We start from the raw sequence: 24333 nt of genomic DNA, 5'->3' as shown, positions 1-24333 counted from the left end.
ACCTGGTATGATGACTCCTTGCTGTCCCCAGTCCACCTGGCCGTGCTGCTGCTCCAGTTTCAACTGTTCTGCCTGCGGCTATGGAACCCTGACCTGTTCACCGGACGTGCTTGTTGCACCCTCGACAACTACTATGATTATTATTATTTGACCATGCTGGTCATTTATGAACATTTTAACATTTTAACATTTTGACCATGTTCTGTTATAATATCCACCCTGCACAGCCAGAAGAGGACTGGCCACCCCTCATAGCCTGGTTCCTCTCTAGGTTTCTTCCTAGGTTTTTGGCCTTTCTAGGGAGTTTTTCCTAGGGAGTTTTTCCTAGCCACCGTGCTTCTTTCACATGCTTTGCTTGCTGTTTGGGGTTTTAGGCTGGGTTTCTGTACAGCACTTTGAGAATATCAGCTGATGTACGAAGGGCTATATAAAAATAAATTTGATTTGATTTGAAATTTGACATATCAGAATAGCATTCCCTGACAGACATATTGTGTTCTTTCATCCTTTTGTAAAAAAAAGCTAAACGTTACACTGTCATGTAATATGATTATATATCGACTATGAAACAAATAGGACATGGCCTGCTTATGAGTTGCCATGAAAGAAAGTTAGATGAATTCAACTGAAAATGGTGAGAACAGGTGTTCGTAGCTAAATGTTTTTGGATAGCTTGAGAATAATAATTGCATGATTAATCATTCTACGGTATGTATGTATCTATGTAATATAGTAGAATGTTATGAACCGACACTGAATCGTAGGCGCTAACTACTAGCTATGTAGAAGTTGGACGGAAGAACGCCCGGTGCTGCTTACCTGAGATGCCATCACAGTCCTTCTTCGTAGGTGTCCTCTATGACTTCCTTTGTGTCGGAAAGAAAGGCAGTATTGGTTGTAGCCAAACTGACACTCAAAAAATGGCCAAAATGGAGGGTGGTTGATAGCGAAATTAAATTGGAGTTTTGTTTTCAAATACATTTTTTGTTCTATAAATATTTTTGGGAATAAAATGCATAAAGTTTTGTGCTCTATTACAAAATATTTGATTGCAAAAATTATTTTTTACTCTGAAGCCTCGTTTTAGCTTTCAGAACAATTATTTTTGATTGAAAATGTCACGGATCCCCCTGGAACTTTCATTGAGCACACCTGGCCCCTATTCCCACTGATTGTATTTGTATATATGTGCCCTTTGTTCACCATGGTGGGGTCGATTATTGTTACTATGTCCGTTGGTCATGTGAGTACCTGTGCTGTGTGTTTTGGGCTTTCGTGCCCTTGTGGAATGCACAGATGATTACTGGTCTCGTCCCGTCTGATAATCATTGTGCGCTTGTGTTATTTATTCGAGGTACTCCTCGCTCTTTTGTTTGGGTTTCAACTCTGTGTTTTGTTACGTGTTTGTTTGGTCTTCATCCCCGTGCCTTTACACGGCACTCCATAATTTGGAAAGAAAAAAAACCCTATTACGCATTCCTGCGCCTGTCTCCCGAATCATTGTTACCAACATGACAGAAAGAAAAAAGTTGCTTTCAGAAAAATTATTTTGGACTTGAAAATAAAAAAGTTTTGCTCTCAACAAAAATACATCCATTTGTTGCAAGTTGGGGAGGGGGGCTAATAGCTGAACAATAGACTATTCAACCTTTACTAAAGAATAGTCTAATAGCCGATCTAGGTGTGGAAAACCCCCCGTCCTATCACAGACCAGATTTGCCTTAACAACCAAGGAGGAGTTAGAGCACTGATTATGCTTTTGGGTCCCAATGCACTACTGTCTCTAACTGACAATGAATGGGCAATATAAACCAAATAATAAACTGATAATTGTGCACGACTTCAAATGAAACAAGCAGGGTGCAGGTTTCAAACCCTCAACCTTCTTGCCCGAAGTCCAGCACGCTATTGACTGTGCACCAAAAGCATGCTCAAGCCGCAGAGTCGATAGAGTGCGTCCTCGCGGTAGCTTGCACCTTACACGCTATGTTGGCTGAAAGTAATGACTTTCAAATAAGTTACCTTATGTTATGTTGGCTGACAATTTGTTAGCTACGCTGTCCTTACGATCCACATAGCATATCATTACAGCAGTATGTATCGGTATGTTAGCTACCTACCTAACATTAGTAGTTATACATCAAACTTGCCAGTATATTAACTATAGGCTATCTAACTACCCAACGTTTATTGACTTGATTATTCCCATCATTCTTAGCTTAGCTAAGCTATTGCTAGTTTGAACACCAGAGGGCATCTTTGAGAAGCATTTGACAGTCTACCATATTGCAGACACACGGGAGACCGGGGTTCAATTCCCCAACAGAGAGGACGGAGTAGGCTGTCCTTGTAAATAAGACTGAGTTCTTAACTGATTCCATATGTGTTATTTCATAGTTGTGATGTCGTCACTATTATTCTACATTGTAGAAAATAGTCAAAATATAGAAACATCCTTGAATGAGTAGGTGTGTCCAAACTTTTGACTGGCACTTGCTTAATTAATTTGATTAAGTGCCTTGCTCAAGGGCACAATGGTTGTAGGTGGCACCTGAAATATTGACACCTTCATCTACATTTTTATTTATTGTTAATTGTATTGTTTGTGTATGTATAGTCAGGATGGAGGGAGATTAATGGTTGCGCACCTCACCAGCGGGGCCAGAAGGAGGCGCTAGACCAGCTACTGGGACACATTAAAGAGGCACACCTTCACTGTGTGTACCACGGTATAAACGTTCTCCCTATCTTCTCTTCCCTTTCACCTCAACACATAGAGGTTAGGTAGAAGTAATCTGTAATCACTGATATAGGATCAGACCTTTATGAATCCTGCTAGATGTTAAGGTTAGAGTGGGGCTATATTAATCTGATTCTAGATTTGTGGTTAGGGGAAACGTGAGTCACACTGTGTGCCACACTGAAATGAGCCACCATCTTTTCATGAGACAGCCATTCTCCTGAAATGAATAATGGGTCTCTCACTTGGAGTAGGAGCATATTAAATGCCAAGTATATCTTGGAGATATTGTTCAATGCTTCACCATTAGCTGGCTCCCAGGTTTGCATTTCTTTCTAAAATACAACTTACAGTAAATTGGCTCCATGAATGTCAAGGCCAGATCACATAGAACATTTTCACTGTTGTTTGTGAATCCAGTTTCAGTCAGTCAGCTTAGCCCAATAGCGTAATGGTTGGAGATAATATATGCATATACTGTATATATAGTGTACTATGTATAATTCTACTATATAGTGTATATAGTGCAATGATACTGTATATGTCATATGCCATAGTAATTGTAGTAGTTGTACAGTATGTGCATATATAGTATACTGTGTATAATTATACTATATACACAGTGTAATGACATAATGTAACGTCATGTATAGTAATCAGGGGGGTAGCAGTGTATACTATATACACATATAGCATAATGATATAATGCAACATGACATACAGTCATCAGTAATAATCTATATAATAGTCAGCATTCAGTCCCCTGGCCAGGCTTTTCCAGAGTATGCAGCACAAGTTCATGCACGGTAGCTGAGATCGTCTGTACCGGGTCATGTTTGTTGTTCTTGTAGAGACGGAGGCTTGACGCTAGTTTAAGGGGTATAAATTAACACTGACTAGCTGCTGCCCGGTCCCTCAACAGGCCTCCAGAACTGCTGTCTGCTACCACCCTCCCACCCCCCGCCCTGCCGGCACCCCTTCTCCAAACACTATTAATTAAACTGTGAAAGGGGCCCTGACTAACACGGGCACCCCAGCGGACGGCTATACCTGTCTGTCTTACTCAGTGTCAGGGCGGTAAGAAAACGGGGGGTTTAGTGGGGGGGCGAGTTGAGCTGCAGCTCGTTTTCTTGTTATTCCACCTTGACTCATCTCATGAAAAGAAAATTTGTTCATTTCTCCTGAATAGGGCATTTATTGACTTAAATGGCCCTAGCCTAATCCTAATCCTAACCTTAATCCTAATGCTAACCTTAACCCCAAACCCAATAACCCTAAACCTAATCCTAACTCCTAACCCTTAAACCTAACCCTAACCCTAATTTAACCCTAACCCCTAAGCCTAAAATAGCCTTTTTTTTTTAAATGTCCCACTTCTGGGCCCCACAAGGATAATAAAACAAAAAAAAACACACACACTCACACATCCAGCCCCCCTTTGGGAATGACTGGTTCCCTCTGGCCCTATAATCTGCAGCAGAGTGTGAGTGACTGTCAACTAAACCTGAATAGAACAACACATTCCACCACACTACATACACCTAAGTTGTGGGACACAGGATTCCATTCCTAACACTGATGCACCGAGGAAAACAGATTCTTACTGTACATTGTTACTGTGTCTTTGGCTTGGTAATTCTATGAATCATTGTCTTGAATGTCTTGTCCTTCCAGAGCAGTGCAAAGCCCCTCCACATGTAAGGAAACACTGTATTCAAATGCCTGCGCCACCTATTCCAGCCAAAAAGCAAATTTGTCAAAAGCTTGAAATGGTACATAACCGCTTTTCTGGTCTCCCTTTACACCTCTATGTATTGCGACCCACACAGACAGCTGTGTGTTATGTGTTATGCTGTCCGTTGGTTGTGTTGTGCAGTGAGGGAAAAAAGTATTTGATCCCCTGCTGATTTTGTACGTTTGCCCACTGACAAAGAAATCATCAGTCTATAATTTTAATGGTAGGTTTATTTGAACAGTGAGAGACAGAATAACAACAAAAAAATCCAGAAAAACGCATGTCAAAAATGTTATAAATTGATTTGCATTTTAATGAGGGAAATAATTATTTGACCCCCTCTCAATCAGAAAGATTTCTGGCTCCCAGGTGTCTTTTATACAGGTAACAAACTGAGATTAGGAGCACACTCTTAAAGGGAGTGCTCCTAATCTCAGTTTGTTACCTGTATAAAAGACACCTGTCCACAGAAGCAATCAATCAATCAGATTCCAAACTCTCCACCATGGCCAAGACCAAAGAGCTCTCTAAGGATGTCAGGGACAAGATTGTAGACCTACACAAGGCTGGAATGGGCTACAAGACCATCGCCAAGCAGCTTGGTGAGAAGGTGACAACAGGTGGTGCGATTATTCGCAAATTGAAGAAACACAAAAGAACTGTCAATCTCCCTCGGCCTGGGGCTCCATGCAAGATCTCACCTCGTGGAGTTGCAATGGTCATGAGAACGGTGAGGAATCAGCCCAGAACTACACGGGAGGATCTTGTCAATGATCTCAAGGCAGCTGGGACCATAGTCACCAAGAAAACAATTGGTAACACACTACGCCGTGAAGGACTGAAATCCTGCAGCGCCTGCAAGGTCCCCCTGCTCAAGAAAGCACATATACATGCCCGTCTGAAGTTTGCCAATGAACATCTGAATGATTCAGAGGACAACTGGGTGAAAGTGTTGTGGTCAGATGAGACCAAAATGGAGCTCATTGGCATGAACTCAACTCGCCGTGTTTGGAGGAGGAATGCTGCCTATGACCCCAAGATTACCATCCCCACCGTCAAACATGGAGGTGGAAACATTATGCTTTGGTGGTGTTTTTCTGCTAAGGGGACAACTTCACTGCATCAAAGGGACGATGGACGGGACCATGTACTGTCAAATCTTGGGTGAGAACCTCCTTCCCTCAGCCAGGGCATTGAAAATGGGTCGTGGATGGGTATTCCAGCATGACAATCACCCAAAACACACGGCCAAGGCAACAAAGGAGTGGCTCAAGAAGAAGCACATTAAGGTCCTGGAGTGGCCTAGCCAGTCTCCAAACCTTAATCCCATAGAAAATCTGTGGAGGGAGCTGAAGGTTCGAGTTGCCAAACGTCAGCCTCGAAACCTTAATGACTTAATGAAGATCTGCAAAGAGGAGTGGGACAAAATCCCTCCTGAGATGTGTGCAAACCTGGTGGCCAACTACAAGAAACGTCTGACCTCTGTGATTGCCAACAAGGGTTTTGTCACCAAGTACTAAGTCATGTTTTGCAGAAGGGTCAAATACTTATTGTTGTTATTCTGTCTCTCACTGTTCAAATAAACCTACCATTAAAATTATAGACTGATCATTTCTTTGTCAGTGGGCAAACGTACAAAATCAGCAGGGGATCAAATACTTTTCTCTCACTGTACTTACCACTACCCAGTGTTCGCGGGTTTCGACATGCCAGTCAACCTGCTATCTGCCAACCATGCGAATGCCTGGAATGTTCTTGTGCCGGGCATCCTGGTGGTTGGTGGAGTGGCGGGGGGTGGAGCATCGCAAATTTAAGACCATGTTTAGCCATTGTTCTCTCTCTTACGTCTGGTCTTAATAAGAGATGGTCACGGTTGTTTTATATGGGTATCCTTAATTGATTTGGCGTGGGCTACGGCCAAATAGTAGTCTGTGTTGAGTTGGGTTAATAAACCGGGAATTCGTAACCTTAACCTCTGTCTGGACAATTGTTCCTTTATGATCTAGCGAGGTGATAAAAGTATTGTATCTCCTCCCTTCATCCATCTTCACTTTCATGAGATAATTTGTTTTGACACCAATAAATGCTAGAAATGCCACAAAATATAATCTCATATGTCATTTTACCTATAGGCGATTGTTAGAATTAATAGTTCAAGGCCACTACTGTGCTGTCTTGAATTAGCGACTTTTGACAATTGTTCAAAACTAAGTGACTGCTTTGTCTCTATGGTTTTCCAGAGGGCTCTACTTGACATCTATATTCTTCCAAGACGACAACGTCCTGGTGACGCCTAAGGAACAGATCCCCATCGTAGAGATAGAGGACTCCTACTCCAGCTCACTGATGCAAGACTTCCTAGTCTTCACTAAGGTAACAAACGCACTAGTTCCATTCCTCACGTTTCACATTTGACAGTTTCCACTGGTATTTACATTTAGTACCTTCTGGTACTAGCAGTACTTAAAATAATTCAACAAAATGTCTAACATGCTATGAACCTGATACCTAATGGTACCCAGTGGTGCTTGATTTAATGAGTCCTGGAGAAATAAACAAGTATTAGTTATTACTGTGCGATTACCATTTCACCCTTTACTTTCTAATAACTGGTCATTTCTGTAGCGTAAAAGAAAGTGATTGTGTATCCTCCATCCCCAGGTGTCCTACCTATGGGAGGAGATTCCATGGCTGCAGCAGTGTCTCAGCCCCTCTCAGTCCTTCTGCTCATGCACCCTCCAGACACGCCTCAAGATGCTGCAGGCCATCTCCCAGCTCCAGGTTCTTCCTTACACATCAATACTGTTATAAACATGACATAACACCTTAATAACGCCTTAGAAACACTCATGGTTGTTTATGACTGGTTACGACTGATAACGTGGTCAAAACCATCCAATCTTCATCGAAACAAACAACTCTTAGCCAACACCATTAAATATTGATTAAAATTGGTCAGAACCATCAAATGTTAATTGGGACCATCAGATTCTGGTCAAAACCATCAAAAGTAAGGTGTCTTTGAAAGTGTCTTTTTGGGGATGTTTTTGCAGGGCATGCTGGGAACTCGGGACCTGGATCAGGTTTATTTTGAGCCAATCAAAGATAATTATTGCAACGCCCTGCTGGTGTTGCTGAGGGACATGAACGCATGTCCCAAGTGGACCCAGCTGTGTAAGCTCCAGCTCCAACACAAGTCCAATATCGTCCCCCAAGGAACCCACGGCCTTGGACATGCTGCTCATCACCCTCCATGTAGGTCCCAACCCATTACAATCACTGGTGTTTGTAGCTTAACACTGTAGCATTAGCGACACTGACACCCTTTTCCTTAAACATTGCATAATCCCCCGGCCCTATAATGGAATCATTTTTTATAGCTCATTGGATTGAATTTGGATCGAGTTTGAATCTGAGGATAATAATACAAAATATGCATTGTAGCTATTTGTATTCCTGCCAGTACTTACAGTAACTGCATTTCAGCATACACAGAGGATAAGGCTCCATTCATGCCAAACCAAAATAGCGATGTTTAAACTGTTCCCTACATTTACCCTTCACCACTTTGCATGTGATTATTTTCATTGTAAACACACATGGCAATACCCTACCTGTCATACCTACTGGTCACTTGTATCTAAGTAGTCTATCAAGCTAGTCCAGTTGACTCACAGTCACAGCAGACATGTAAATGCTAGACAATGGACCCATGCCAACAAAACAGCTCCCGTAATCTCTTATGCTCAAATTCCCTGAAATACCATTCATTTAAATGAGAGTAATTAGAAGATTGGAGTCTTTCAGACATATTGGGTCAATTGCAACGGACGAGCAGAATTTAACGCGCACCTGCAGGTCAACACTGGATCTGAATGTTTAAACAAATGTGATTGCAACCAAAAACACACAAGAATAAAACAGCATCAGTTTATCTCTTGCTGTTACCATGTCAAGTGATTATGCTACCAGACAGCAGTAACTAGGTTCTCTACTCCCGCCCTCAAGGAAATATTGACAGGTGTATTGGAAACCATAAGGCTGGTGAATGTAAAAATACTTAAAGTATAATAAGAATATATAAGTAGTAAGCCTATATTTCATTTAAATGTTTCACCTCAAATGGCAAAATAATATAATATGTGCTATTTGAAATAGCTTTATTAGATTACATTTGATAAAAAAAATATTTAGAGATAATATAACTCCCCCCGATCTTGATAAGACATTACCATTATTTTTAAAGACAACTTTCTTTTTAACCCTTTGACGTGTACGATCACGTATTTGTGATCGTTGTTGAGGGGTCCCTGCAGCGGACGATCACAAATATGTGATTGGAACAGTAACAACAGAACATATGATGCAACAAACGCATCTTAACAGCATTGTTTTCTGAAAAGCATCTAAACAATGTTTTGTACTGATGGGAAATAAAGGTCTTCACAACTTTGTTCCTCAATTTCCCCTTTTATTGTAAAAGATAAATGCGAACTTCATCATCCAAACATCACGCGGAACACATCCACAGCTAAACTCATTCCATAAACCTATCAGAACTCAGGATAAGACCTAGATGCAGACAGTTCGAATCACAGAAGTTTATTTACAAAACAGGGGGCAGGCGAACAACAGGTCAAGGGCAGGCAGAGGTCAGGAATCCAGGGCAGAGTCCGTAAGGTACAGAATGGCAGGCAGGCTCAGGGTCAGGGCAGGCAGAATGTTCAAAACCGGAAGAACTAGAAAACAGGGACTAAAAAGAACAGAAGTACGGAAAAAGACGCTGGTAGGCTTGATGAGACAGGACAACCTGGCAACAGACAAACAGAAAACACATGTATAAATGCACAGGGGATAATGGGGAAAATGGCCGAAAACTGGAGGGGTTGGAGACAAGCACAAGAGAGGTGAAACAGATCAGGGTGTGACAAAACCAGTCTAAATAACAGGTTGGGCTGACAAATGAAAACATAAGTTAGCAGTTTAACATCTTACATCTAGACGTTCCGCTATCGGAACACCTGCTCCAATATCCAATGATAGGCGTGGCGCGAATTACAAATTCCTCAAAAATACAAAAACTTAAATTTTTCAAACATATGACTATTTCACAGCATTTTAAAGACAAGACTCTCCTTTATCTAACCACACTGTCCGATTTCAAAAAGGCTTTACAGCGAAAGCAAAACATTAGATTATGTCAGCAGAGTACCAAGCCAGAAATAATCAGACACCCATTTTTCAAGCTAGCATATAATGTCACAAAAAACAAAACCACAGCTAAATGCAGCACTAACCTTTGATGATCTTCATCAGATGACAACCCTAGGACATTATGTTATACAATGCATGCATGTTTTGTTCAATCAAGTTCATATTTATATCAAAAACCAGCTTTTTACATTAGCATGTGACGTTCAGAACTAGCATACCCCCCGCAAACATCCGGTGAATTTACTAAATTACTCACGATAAACGTTCACAAAAAACATAACAATTATTTTAAGAATTATAGATACAGAACTCCTCTATGCACTCGATATGTCCAATTTTAAAATAGCTTTTCGGTGAAAGCACATTTTGCAATATTCTCAGTAGATAGCCCAGCCATCACGGCTAGCCATTTAGACACCGACCAAGTTTAGCCCTGATCAAACTCCGATTTACTATTACAAAAGTTTCATTACCTTTGTTGTCTTCGTCAGAATGCACTCCCAGGACTGCTACTTCAATAACAAATGTTGGTTTGGTCCCAAATAATCCATCGTTATATCCGAATAGCGGCGTTTTGTTCGTGCGTTCCAGACACTATCCGAAATGGTAAAGAAGGGTCGTGCGCATGGCGCAATTCGTGACAAAAAAATTCTAAATATTCCATTACCGTACTTCGAAGCATGTCAACAGCTGTTTAAAATCAATTTTTATGCCATTTTTCTCGTAGAAAAGCGATAATATTCCGACCGGGAATCTCCTTTTCGGCAAACAGAGGAAAAAATCACAAAGACGGGGGCGGCCAGGTCACGCGCCTAAGCCCAGAGTCCCTTGATCGGCCACTTGAGAAAGGCGATAATGTGTTTCAGTCTGGGGCTGGGATGACGACATTCAGGTTTTTCCCGGGCTCTGAGCGCCTATGGACGACGTAGGAAGTGTCACGTTAGAGCAGAGATCCTTAGTAAAAGATAGAGATGGCAAAGAAGTTCCAGAAATGGTCAGACAGGCCACTTCCTGTAAAGGAATCTCTCAGGTTTTGACCTGCCATTTGAGTTCTGTTATACTCACAGACACCATTCAAACAGTTTTAGAAACTTTAGGGTGTTTTCTATCCATATATAATAAGTATATGCATATTCTAGTTACTGGGTAGGATTAGTAACCAGATTAAATCGGGTACGTTTTTTATCCAGCCGTGAAAATACTGCCCCCTAGCCATAAGAGGTTAACAGCTAGACTTGTTTACAATGTACCACATCTCTGGTGAACATAAGGAAGAAATGCAATATTGTTTTGCCATGTTTGTTATGTTTGACTTGGCGAAAACTCCCTAATACCAGAATGCTTTTCACTATAAAACGCAAATAAACAAAATCAAAGATGGCTGCGCCCATTTTCTGAAAAATATTTACTTAGTGTGCCACTTGTCAGCATATAACAAATCTTCAATGTACTTGTTACAGTGAAAACAAGAACCGAAGCATATGACTTGACAAGTCGTTTACAGTTTTTCACAAAGAAAATGAAATGTTATCACCTCACAGATCATCACACCAAATACAAGCCTACTGCCTAGCCTAACCGTAGCGTGAAAGCTAAACAGGTATGAAACCATTTTATGGGGGTTTGTGGGGGGTATTAAAGTCCATTGGGGTAGAAATGGGGAAAGGTATTGTAGGGGCATATGATGCAGGAAATGATGGGGGATTTATCAATAAATGGGGTGCAAACACAGGAGAAGTTTATACACTAAATAAAGGGGCGTCTCAGCTGAAAGGGGCGTCTCAGCTGGCAACCCTAACATACCAACGTTACAATCTGATGCCGTGTTCAAAACAACTGGGAACTCGGAAATCTCCGACTTCAGTGTGTTCAAGACAACTGGGAACTCAGATAAAAACTAGCTCCGACTGGGATTTTTTTTTTTTTACGGTCATCCAACTCGGAATACCAACTTGGGAACTCGGGCCTCTTTCTAGAGCTCCGACTTTGCGAAGGTTGTACTGATTATGATGAGCTAATGCTAAGCTAATGCTGGCTATGTGTGGCACCATGTTTGTTGACATCCTACAATGCATTCTGGTTGTCACGGAAGAGTCAATCTATGCTAGAATCGGAATGCATGATTTGTCACCAGGACTTGAAAACGTGAATAAAATAAATACATTATGATCCATGGCTCCCGAGTGGTGCAGCAGTCTACAGGTTCATAATTAGCTCAGCGTCTTCTGGGTTTGGGGAAAGGGAAGGTTTGGCCGGGATAGGCCATCATTGTAAATAAGAATATGTTCTTAACTGACTTGCCTATTTAAATACAGGTAAAATAAAAAAAATACATACTGTGTGCTACAGTAGAAACGACAACACAATATACAGAAAATAAGCCAATTACTTTGATAGGAATGCATACATGTCCAAAGTCCAATTTGTAAGGAAAACAATGAAGGCAATGCAGGTGCCAGGGAGAAAATGTGCTGGGGGAAAAGTTTGTACAAGGCCGGTTCTGACTAGAGATGCACAATGTCTTCATACTTGATCTGGGGAAACACTGAGGAAGTGATTGGGGTCTCGTTGAAGAGTGAAGCTTTTCCCCGGCTCAGTAAAGCCTCAAACATAAATTTCACTACACCCACAATAGCAATCTGCTAAATATGTGTATGTGACAAATTTGATTTGATTTGAAATGGGCTACTTCTTATGTGAATTAATGAGGCAGAACACCTCAATTAAAACTGTTGTTAGAAAATAAAACTTGTTAGAAAATAATTTAAAATTGACAAGTTGAAACATAGTCTATAGATAATTAGCAGGCAGCATACCTTGATTTGAGGACAGCGTGCCTTGGTTTGAGGACAGCGTAGATGAACTGTCCTGTTTCTTAACAATCACATTTAGGAACAGTGAATGCATTTTGACATCACGTGCATAAAAAAACTCACCGTTAGAGATATTTGGAACTCACATGTGAAAAGGTTAAAGACAAGTTGTAATTAATGGATTACATGAATTGGAAACGAAAAGGTGTCGGGTAAATTGGCACTTTAGATAGTAAACAAGTAAAAAATACTTTATTTTAGTTGTACGGAATTATTGTCAAATAGATAAATTGCCCTTAGTCTGCTAAAAAAGCAAGATTCATTTGTTCCGATGATAATACCCACCAGAGTTTGAAATTGTCTTGAAAAAATTGGCAGCAATCAGAACTAAAAGTTCCCCCGAGCATTTACTTTAGGGACCGGTAAATCGGTGGCCAATGATAGAGGCAATTGAGATCAGCTGTGCGGGTGATTTTACCATGGTTTGATTGTTTAACAAGAGATAGAGATTACCTTGTGCTAGTGCGCTGGCCAATGTTCATTGCAATAGGCCATACTGTACATATCCAGAAAGGCTAATCAAATAAAAGTTCAGTGGTCGCGTACACAGTTTAGCAGATGTTGCAGCGAAATGCTCACTTTACTAGCTCCTAACAATGCAGTAAAATGTCAAACACAAAAAAATCTAGAAATCAAAAAATCCAATGAACATTGAGCTTGTCACTACCAATGCTCTCTGAATATGAATTAGAGTACATTTTTGTTTCTGGTGAACCTAATACCAGCCAATCTGATGTTGTTTTGTTTGCGCTGCATGTTGGTTTGGGGTTTTTATTCCAAAAACAATGGCTGGAGCTTCAGTTCTGGCGGTCACGATCAACTCCATTGATGTATTGGATACAGGATAAATATAGTTTATGATTCCAAATATGAACAAATTATATAATTGAACAAAAATAAAATGCATTATATGGTTATTATTTAATATGAACTTAAAACCCCCAAATACCATAGACTGGAGCAACCCGATCCTCAAAGCCCTCAAAGCAACAACAATATAACCGCCATCACGGTTGACAACTCCCTTGTGTCCTCCTCCCAGAGTGCTAAGAGCCTTGGCGTGACCCTGGACAACACCCTGTCGTTCTCCACCAACATCAAGGCGGTGACCCGATCCTGTAGGTTCATGCTCTACAACATTCGCAGAGTACGACCCTGCCTCACACAGGAAGCGGCGCAGGTCCTAATCCAGGCACTTGTCATCTCCCGTCTGGATTACTGCAACTCGCTGTTGGCTGGGCTCCCTGCCTGTGCCATTAAACCCCTACAACTCATCCAGAACGCCGCAGCCCGTCTGGTGTTCAACCTTCCCAAGTTCTCTCACGTCACCCCGCTCCTCCGCTCTCTCCACTGGCTTCCAGTCGAAGCTCGCATCCGCTACAAGACCATGGTGCTTGCCTACGGAGCTGTGAGGGGAACGGCACCTCCGTACCTTCAGGCTCTGATCAGGCCCTACACCCAAACAAGGGCACTCCGTTCATCCACCTCTGGCCTGCTCGCCTCCCTACCTCTGAGGAAGCACAGTTCCCGCTCAGCCCAGTCAAAACTGTTCGCTGCTCTGGCACCCCAATGGTGGAACAAGCTCCCTCACGACGCCAGGACAGCGGAGTCAATCACCACCTTCCGGAGACACCTGAAACCCCACCTCTTCAAGGAATACCTGGGATAGGATAAGGTAATCCTTCTAACCCCCCCCCCTTAAAAGATTTAGATGCACTATTGTAAAGTGGTTGTTCCACTGGATATTATAGGTGAATGCACCAATTTGTAAGTCGCTCTGATAAGAGCGTCTGCTAAATGACTAAAATGTAATGTAATGTAAAATGTAAATATCTAAATAAATGACATTAAAATATACATTATCAAAGGCAATCCCAGTCTCATGTCTTCCCCATCTGGTTCCCGTCATTATTTCAGGAGAAGCTGGCCTACCACAGACGGAGCAGGAAGCTCCTCTCCCCAGGCCTGTACCTGGGCTACCTGAAGCTGTGTAGCGCCATGGACCAGATCAGAACCCTGGTGCCTCAAAAGCTGCCCAACGTCCTCTGTCACACCAAGATACGAAACAACTGTAATGTGTCTCGGTGAAGTACCTGGATATCCGGTATCCGGTATTAGTGAATTTATTGGTTTCATGTTACGGTATTGTTATTGAAATACTAGCTATTGTCTGTAATACTGTATATATGTAAATGTGTGTGTGTGTGTGCGCGTGTGCATGTCAGGGAGGAGTGGCAGTGGCTGCAGGCCCTCAGTTCTTTGGAGGAGTCTCTGGAGATGGACCAGGATATCCAGAGCGCTCCACACCGCCTCCTATAGAACTTACACAGTGCTGCCAAGGACCTCATGACCCACATGAACAATCCCGTCAGCCAGGTCAGCATCCATCCATCCATCAATTATTGCTTATTATCACTAGATAAGCATTGTAGATCCTGAGCCTTTCAAAAAATTATAAAATGTCAGAAACACCCAAAGATGACCACAGTAAAAATCTGTAGTTGTACTGTAGTTGTAATACATTTCAACCATCCTTCCAGCCATCCATTTCTAACATCTATGCTGTATATCCATCTACTACATGGCAATAATGTCATAGTTGTGACTCAGTATGCTGTCCCCCTCTTCCAGGCACAGGAATTCCGTATCTATGCCCAGGAGGTGTTGGAGTTTGGGGACAAGGTGTCCTTCCTGCTGCTGCTGCCCCCCTCAGACAACATGTGTACGGCCCCCGGCCAGAACAACCCCTACCCCCCCAATCAGGCTTTCTCAACTTGCCTCTGCAGTTCTTTGAGCAGGGTCAGTACTGCTCTGTCTAGTGTGATTTTCTTCTTTTTTCCCATTACTGTTATTTATTCAACTATGTACATTCAATTGACTTCAGATTAGTTGGCCTATTGTGACTTAAAATGGTTTGTGCAGTTGACTCCAAATGAATGCTTGAGACTGTTGTGACAGTGTGCACTAAACCCAAAGCAATTAAAAGTCATTAAAAAGTTATGTGAAACTTATCTGAAGTACACTGAACAGGAAACAACTGCATAAAGTGCATTTGTGACTAACCGGCTCAAATTGGTTTTATGTGGCAAAATTTGATATATTTTTTTTTTTTTTACATTGGGTAAAAGTAGACACTCAGAGCTACAAAATGGTATATCACATACTGCATTTTTGAGGAACAATGGGAATGTAATTCTGTTTTGAAAGTTGATAAACTTGTAAACTGACTTTTGAGCAAAGGGCCTTTGAAAGTTTTGGTACCTACTGTAGCGTTCTCCTTTTTCTACACCCATTCAGCATTGTTCACACCCTCTTAAACCAGCCCACCCATCTCTTTAAGGATTCACATGTGAGGTCAAGTGCTAAACAGTGAATAGTGTAGTAAAGATTAAGACTAAAAGTGGTAGTAGCCTCCATACATAAGTTAAGGCCATGCAGGTAAACAGAAAGTGTCCAGCTAAAAATATGTTACAAATATTATATTACACTTACTCAGACACACTTGTCTAAATTGATGGGTCATGTGAAAGAAATGCTATAACCCCAGCCACATCCAGTGGTAGAAAAAGTACTAAATTGTCATACTTCACTAGAAGTATAAATCATTTCAAATTCCTTGTATTACACCAGAAGGCACAATTATTTTTATTTATTTTTATTGACGGACAGCCAGGGGCACACTCCAACATTCAGACATAATTTACAAACAAAGCATTTGTGTTTAGTGAGTCTGCCAGATCAGATGCAGTTGGGATAACCAGGGATTGTTCTCTTGATAAGTGTGTGAATTTGATTCTCCTGTCAAAATGTACTTTTGGGTGTCAGGGAAAATGTATGGAGTAAAAAGTACATTATTTTCTTTTGGAATGTAGTGAAATAAAAGTTGCCAAAAATAGAAATAGTTAAGTAATGTACAGGCACCCCCCAAAATACTTAAGTAGTACTTTAAAGTATTTTTACTTTAGTACTTTACATCACTTCCCAAATGCCTTCACACCAATACATAAGCATACTTTATATGCTGTTACACACATACTTATCACATAGTATTCCATACATAAGTTAAGGCCATGCATCCTGAGTGGAAACCTGAGTGAGGTGCACATGTATATTACATAAATAGATGCATGCACCATATATTTATGTGGTGGACACTTGATATGGCCACATGATATTGTTGTAGTATGTCTCAAAATCATGTTACGGCCACACATATCAATATTCATTTTATATATCAATATAAAATGTCTTGCTAAGTGGATGGGTCTCTACAGAATGTGTAAATGTTACAGTCAAATGGATACTTGCATAGTAACAATATTAGAAATAGATAGTGTCAATATAAATAAAATAATATACAGTATGTACAACAACAATATCAATAACGATATCAATGATAGACGAGGTAGTTATATGCAAACAATCAGGGGTAAAGTAGGTGAGCAGCAGGATAAAATAAATAGTAGCAGCAAAGTATGGTGTGTGTTAGGAGAGAGCCTGTTTCGGTCCTGCCCTTGACTTTGGTGCAGGACATGTGATGTCCATAGCCTCTTCGTCGCCAAAGTCCCTGATCTTCTCAAAAATATATGTTTGTCTAGCTGTGTCCAGTCCAGGTGGTGTTTGTACAGGCAGACCATCTATGGGAGGAAGGATATCAGCGTTGAGCAGCAGTTGAAACCTGGTCCCGACAGTCTGAACGCTCCTTGGCGACAACAATACCAGGCTCCAGAGCATCGAAGCTGTAAAACAGGAAATAACCAAAACAAAAATCTGAAGACATTACAACACTGCACAACATCAATTCACCTCCCAAGTTTAGATAAGAAGAATAACCTCATACAATGCAATGAAAATGATTTTCACCTGAAGTGCTGGTACTGCTTGAACTGTGGCAGTGGCCTGAAATACGGAGTCAGGTGTTGTTGCCAGCCATAGCTTTCCAGCTTTCCGTACCATCCTCCAGTCCAACAAGCTGTGGGTTATTGACCCCCTGACACAGTGCTGTCCTTCACAACACCAGCAATCTCAGACAAAGTGTTCACAATGGTCTTTCTGAAGCGCTGCTTTATGAGGCCGAAGCACCAGTCGGGGGCAAACTTGGTGTGGCCTGTGATCAGGAAGTGAAGGTCCAGACTGTGGTGGAGCTTGTGCATGGTCCGCCAGGTACAATACCAGAGCACAAACTTGTTCTTGTTTTGGCCACTGCAGTTATCACAATTCAGGTCCACATGTATTTCCCCAACTCCGTAGTTGGTGAAGAAATGGTGCATGTAGTTGATGACCGCGTTGCTGCCTTTGCTTGCTTGGGCCAGCTCTCTTTTTGATGGGAGGCATTTGATCATTCTCCTTGTATGACTGGTGGAGGAGAGTCAGGCATTTTCTACTGATACTGAAAGACAAATTCCAGATACAAATATTTTAAAATTATTATACAATAGATGCGAAATGGCATTCTGAGATAACATCACTACACACAGTTCATACACGTCAGCTGGCTAGCTAACTGCAAGCTATAATGAGCAATACAAACTGATTGTCATAGCTAGCTAAAGTTAACCAAATAGGTTCAATGTTAGCTTGTTAGCTAGCTAACATTAGGCTATAACTTGCAATGTGAATTGGCATTCTGAGAAAATATCACTAAAGTTACACACACAAGTTCATGTTAGCTAGCAAGCCAGCCATCTAACCTCAGCTAACGTTAGCTAGCTAACAGCAAGCTTTAACTTGGGGTCTTTTGTTTAGACATGTCATGTTAACGTTAGCTAGCTAGCTAAAAAAATAACTATAATCCCAATCCATAGAGTAACGTTACTAGCAATACAAACTGATTGTCATAGCTAGCTAAAGTTAGCCAAATAGGTTCAATGTTAGCTAGCAAGCCAGCCATCAAACTCCAGCTGGCTAACAGCAAGGTTTAACTTGCAATGAAAACAACTTTCTGACCAAAAATAGAAACATATAATATCTGAAACTTTATCTAGATTCTTACCCGTAGACATGGATGAAAGCTTCATGACAGACTGCAATCCCTTTTATTAAATAAGACTTCCTGTGTCGTTTCTGTTTAGTTTGTTTGGCCCGTTGTGTTCCACTGATTTCAAAACTTGGTCAACTTCTTTCGTGACAAGAACACTGTTGATCGCCGTTTCTTCCCCATCACTGTCATCAGAAGACTCTACAATGTCTTCTTCAATTATTTTTTTTTAACCTAAATCAGGGATTTCCTCATCGTCTGATTCATTTTCAGAGTCAGAGAGAGTCAGCAGTCCTCCAGAAAGTAGTCCATGACAACTTTTTCCCGCTGACCTTTGTCGATAGCGCCTGATAAATTCAGGGCAGCAATGTTATTGAGAGCAGTAGCAACATTTTTGCAGTTCTCCATTGCTTTCTTTCGAAAAAACTGCAGTAGAAAAGCTTATCTACTCATAACGAGCAGCTGATTTTATAGACACAAGATGCTACACCGCGGACCAATCTGAAACTAATCTCTCGGCATGTCCAGCCCACTCATTATCTCAGCCAATCATGGCTAGCGGGAAGGTTTCTGACTTTTTCTTTGGTTAACCAACTAGGCTCGTAATTTAACAACTTTATTCGTATTTACAGTTGGCATAAAAGTTTATAATTAAGGCACATGAAAGTTCACACATTTGAGAAGGCATTTCTGCCAAAAAATGCATTTTGCTGAATTTTTTTATTTATTTTTCAAATGGCTCTTCTGTGAAGTCGTGACTTGTAACAGACGCCTAGTATACTGAAAAGGTGTTAGTATTTTTATCTGTGAGTTATTTAGTCTTTTTGTACGCTTTTAAATCCTGTCCCTTCTACAGTTCACTTTGATGCCTACTGCCCCAGCTTTATAGGGCAGTACTGCCGTGTGTCTGCCCTGCTGGAACTGGAGTTGCTCATGTCCCAGTAGACCCTGAGGGAGGCCTTCTCCGAGACGGAGCTCCACGCTGCCAAGCAGAAACATCAGCAGGTCCAGGAGCACATGCAGGTAGATGGAAGTCCTAGCTGATATAACTTCTATGGGCTAAGTGGGACGCTAGCGAGCAGGACACAGCCAGTGAAATATCAGGGTGGCAAATTCAAAAACAACAAAATGTCATAATTCAACTTTCTCAAACATATAACTATTTTACACCATTTTAAAGATAAACTTCTCGTTAATCTAACCACATTGTCAGATTTCAAAAAGGCTTTACAGCGAAAGCAAATCATTAGATTATGTTAGGAGAGTACATAGACAAAAATAATCACACAGACATTTTCCAAGCAAGGACATGTGTCAATAAAACCCAAAACACAGCTAAATGAAGCATTAACCTTTGACGATCTTCATTAGATGACATTCCTAGGACATTATGTTACACAATACATGTATGTTTTGTTCGAAAAAAGTTTATATTTATATCCAAAAACAACATTTTACATTGGCGCGTGATGTTCACAAAATGTATTCCCACCAAAACGTCCAGTGAATGTGCACATCAATTTACAAAAATACTAATCATAAACGTTGACAAAATATATAACAATTATTTTAAGAATTATAGATAGACTACCCCTGGATGCAACCACTGTGTCAGATTTTAAAATAGCTTTACGGAGAAAGCACATTTTTCAATATTCTGAGTACATAGCTCAGCCATCACGGTGAGCTATTCAGACACCCGCCAAGTTCGGGGCAACCTAAACTCAGAATTAGTATTATAAATATTCTCTTACCTTTGCTGATCTTCGTCAGAATGCACTCCCAGGACTGCTACTTCCACAAGAAATGTTGTTTTTGTTCGAAATAATCCATATTTATGTACAAATACCTCTGTTTTGTTCGTGCGTACAGGTCACTTATCCAAAGGCATAACGCGCGAGCGCGGAACGAGAGACGAAAATTCAAAATGTTCCATTACCGTATATAGAAGCATGTCAAACACTGTTTAAAATCAATCTTTATGGTATTTTTAATGTAAAATTGCGATAATATTCCAACCGGACAATAGCATATTCATTCAAGAAGAAAAAGAAGGAACGGCGTGCTCGCGTGACTGCGCATATCCAATCCCTTTTTTGCCAGGCAGACCACTCAGTGAATGAGCTCCTATTATCTGCCCAGTGACAGGAAAATGCTCAAACCACTTTCTGAAGGCTTTAGACAGCCAATGGAAGCCTTAGGAAGTGCAACGTCACCCCACAGACACTGTAGCTTCGATAGAGAATCAAAAGAAGAACTACAATTCTCAGACTTTTCACTTCCTGCTTGGATTTTTCTCAGGTTTTTGCCTGCCATATGAGTTCTGTTATACTCACAGGCACCATTCAAACAGTTTTAGAGACTTCAGAGTGTTTTCTATCCAAATCTACTAATAATATGCACATTCTAGTTTCTGGGCCAGAGTAGTAACCTGTTTAAATTGGGTACGTTTTTCATCCAGCCGTGAAAATACTGCCCCCAACCCAGACAGGATAACCATAACCCTGATATCCTGATATGGATTTAGTCTCCAGGTGCTCAATAGTGATAACTAGAGCCATATAAGCGCTAAGATATTATCACACAAGGAGCTAATAGATTACAGGTCACCTGGAGTTCAATTATTGCACATGATGTTTCAAAGAGCACTAAAAGTAAATAATGTATTTTTCCTGTGTGTTTCCCCTTTCTACAGCAAATGAAGGAGGTGTGACCAGAGGCACGGTGGATCATAGATGCTCTACAGTATGCCCGCTACAAGCAGCCCACAGGTGGCCTTTCCCTGGCCTGGATCATCGACTTCTCCAGTGACGTTGTGCCTGACACGCCCCGCTCCACCTCCTCCCAGCCAGACTACCTGCCCTTGCCTATGCCCTCCCCCGAACCCAGCCGCAGGCACTCTAGTGAGACAGGGATAGGGCCACAAGTTTTTCATTCTGATAACACGGTCTTGTGGTGTTGGGTCTGTTTTACAAGAAAATCAATTATTGTTTGTTTGTGGGTTTTACAAAAGTGAATAGTTGTGTGTGTTTTACTTCAAAGGGAATGATTTTGTGTGGTTGACCCAAAGATAAATAATTGTTCTGACCACACGGTCTTATGATGTTGGGTCCGTTTTACAAGAAAATAAATAAGTGTTTGTGTGTGGGTTATCTTAAGGTGAATGGCTGTTGTGTGTATTTTACCCAAATGGGAATGCTTGTGTGTGGTTGACTTAAAAATACATAATTATGTGTGTTTTGTTTCTCCCTCCCAGTAGACTTCCACGGTCTCTCCTACAAAGAGGGTTCCTCTGAGGTCTTCCTTACCACCGACAGTGACTACAATACCAGCCATGCCCAGAGCCCCCACGACAGTGTGCTGGAGGGGGTGGAAAGGGTTCAGGGATGGGGGAGCTGAGGGACTCCACCCCCGACATTCTCCAGACCTCGGAGCCCCAAACGAATGACAGCAGAGCGGAGTGGGGCCCGGGGGGAGAGGCGAAGGGACTGCGACTTCATCCTACTCAGCCGGCAGATCGAACTACTGAGGATTGTGGAGAAGAGGCAGGCCTTCTGTGTGAGAACCAGTAGTCTTGATTTCTCCTCTCCCTCTGGTGGTCATCCTGCCCACTCACCCTCAACATCGCCATCCTCCTCCCTCCACCCACTGCTAGCACCGACCCTCCTCTGTGGACTGCTACTGCCCTACTGAGCAGTGCCTGCCAAACCCCCTTGCCCGCACTCTGTCAGAGGACAACGGCACCCAGAGGCTCTCGGGTGCCCACTCCCACGGTACCCACAGGAAAAGCTGGAACGCCACGTTACGGGTGTACCCACAGTACCGAACAAGGCTACCCAAGGAAACCAGTGTGAAGGTATGGGGAACTTGGCTTGAGGATGTCAGGTTATAATGAATTGTTGTCCAACTTCCACTGGAACTTTCTTTCCTTTTCACCCTCTCTTTCTCTCTCTTTTCCTCTTTGGTTGTTTTTCCCAACCAACTACTGTACAGAGACTAGTAAATGATTTTGTTTGTTTATTTGTTCATTATTTTGTTAACTGAAGTGCTTCTGTGATACTCTGTTTCCATGAGGTCTCCTCCCATCCCATGTAAACTTCCCTTCCTTCCTCAACCCTCATCTGGACACCAAATGGACAAAAGCAAATGGAAAACAGTTATTTTTATATTATTTGCATCATTAAATGTTGGAGCCCAAAAAGGAATGTGATGGTGTAGAAGATCAATGAATTAATGCCACGGTGCTCTGGCATGAAGCATGATTGACGGCAACATATTTTGGCGCCTGCGTTGCCAGAACACCACGGTTTCGTCATCTGCAGCCACATGCGGGCAGACAAGCCTTTTTCTCGGGAAGAAATCTGGAATCTGTCCGGCAATTTGACCAGCCAGCTTGTCACTATGTCAGACTCGCCTTCGTTGGCCACTGTTTTGACTTTGGGAAGGAGAGAGCTAGGAGAACACATAAGACAGAAGGATAGAAATAAGGAGGAAGGGAGGCGGAGAGGGAGGGAGGGATGGGAGAAAGGAGGATGCTATTTCTTTGGGATCCTGGCACTTACTTTCTGGTGTTTCTTTTTCATCCTGAGAGCAGGAACAAATACTTTGTGCATGGCATCTCCTGCCATACTGTGGTGGAGTCATAGAACAAACAATCATCTCATCCAACGCAGCTATCGATAAGAAAGGAAAAGACAACAGATTTGTATTTATATTTTACGAAACCCAAACAGGAACAAAAGAAAGAGAAGCAATACTTGACTTCTGCAAAGTTTTTTACCCATTTGTTTCTTTGTGATTCGAGACAGTTGTACATCTTCCAGAATTCCTCCAAAAACTGTGCCATGCTTGTCATGTGCTAACCGTTAGTCAGTGCAGTGTTTTGTGTTATCTGACCAGTAAGAGGTGTTTGTCACCTCATTGGGGGTCTATTAGTCATTACAGTACTGTAAGTACTCCAATGGAAATAGGAATGGCCAAGTTGCTCTTCGACGTGATACTAGTAAGCTCTTTGAGCGCACAGTGGCTGCAGGATTTGGTTTTAGTCAAGCACTCATCTCCGTGTTGATTTGGTGGAAATCCAATGTAGCAAAACCTTCAAGGCACTCCTAAATTCTTTGAAAGGGTTCAAACAGAAGGCATTTCAGCCCTGTATGAAAGACCCTGGTTGAATATAATGCCCTGATGTCTGGAATGAAAGCCTGCACTTACTGTGACATTGTTGGTCCAGAAAAGTTTAGACCTAGAACCTTCTACCCTGTTCTATAGCCTTTCCTTAGACGTGATTGGGTTCTCCGAGCCAGGTTCTCTAGTTTCCTTTACCCTCCCCCCCTAAAATGTGTGTTTACATATAACTACGAAAATAAGTCTTAAAGAGCAACTGATGTGAAGTTGTAATTGAAAAGTCTTGGTTTTACTGATGTTTTGAACTCTTATGTTAGCGCTTAGATGTATATTTTATTCACATTGTTAAAGACTGTTTTTACAAGGGCAGACTGCAAAAAAATACTTGGACATAGAGAAAACGGTACTAAATGTATCTACTGTTAGACGTCAAGCTACTGGATCTGTCAACAATATAGAGGTCAGAGGACAATTCTGAACGGTGAAAGGGCAGAGGGTGAGGGGGGTTTGCAAGTCCCTCACCAGCCAAAGGAGAAGGAAAGCCTGATCTTTACAAGACCCCTTTGGCAGATCCACTGGGCACAGTCATGAAGGAGGCATCACGTCATAAAAAATATATATATTTTTTTATTGAACAATAAATGAATATTATCAAATAAAACCTCCATTG

At 41.6% G+C, this 24333-nt stretch overlaps 1 pseudogene; it reads left to right on the top strand.

Moving 5' to 3' along the window:
• Positions 1–21938, top strand: part of LOC106578334 (ankyrin repeat and fibronectin type-III domain-containing protein 1-like) — a 60903-nt pseudogene extending 38965 nt beyond the window's left edge.
• Positions 21939–24333: the final 2395 nt, after the last annotated feature.

This window comes from Salmo salar, chromosome 19 (genome assembly GCF_965601325.2).
Source record: "Salmo salar chromosome 19, fSalSal1, whole genome shotgun sequence".
Taxonomy (NCBI): domain Eukaryota; kingdom Metazoa; phylum Chordata; class Actinopteri; order Salmoniformes; family Salmonidae; genus Salmo; species Salmo salar.
This window is presented reverse-complemented; position numbering and strand designations above follow the sequence as displayed.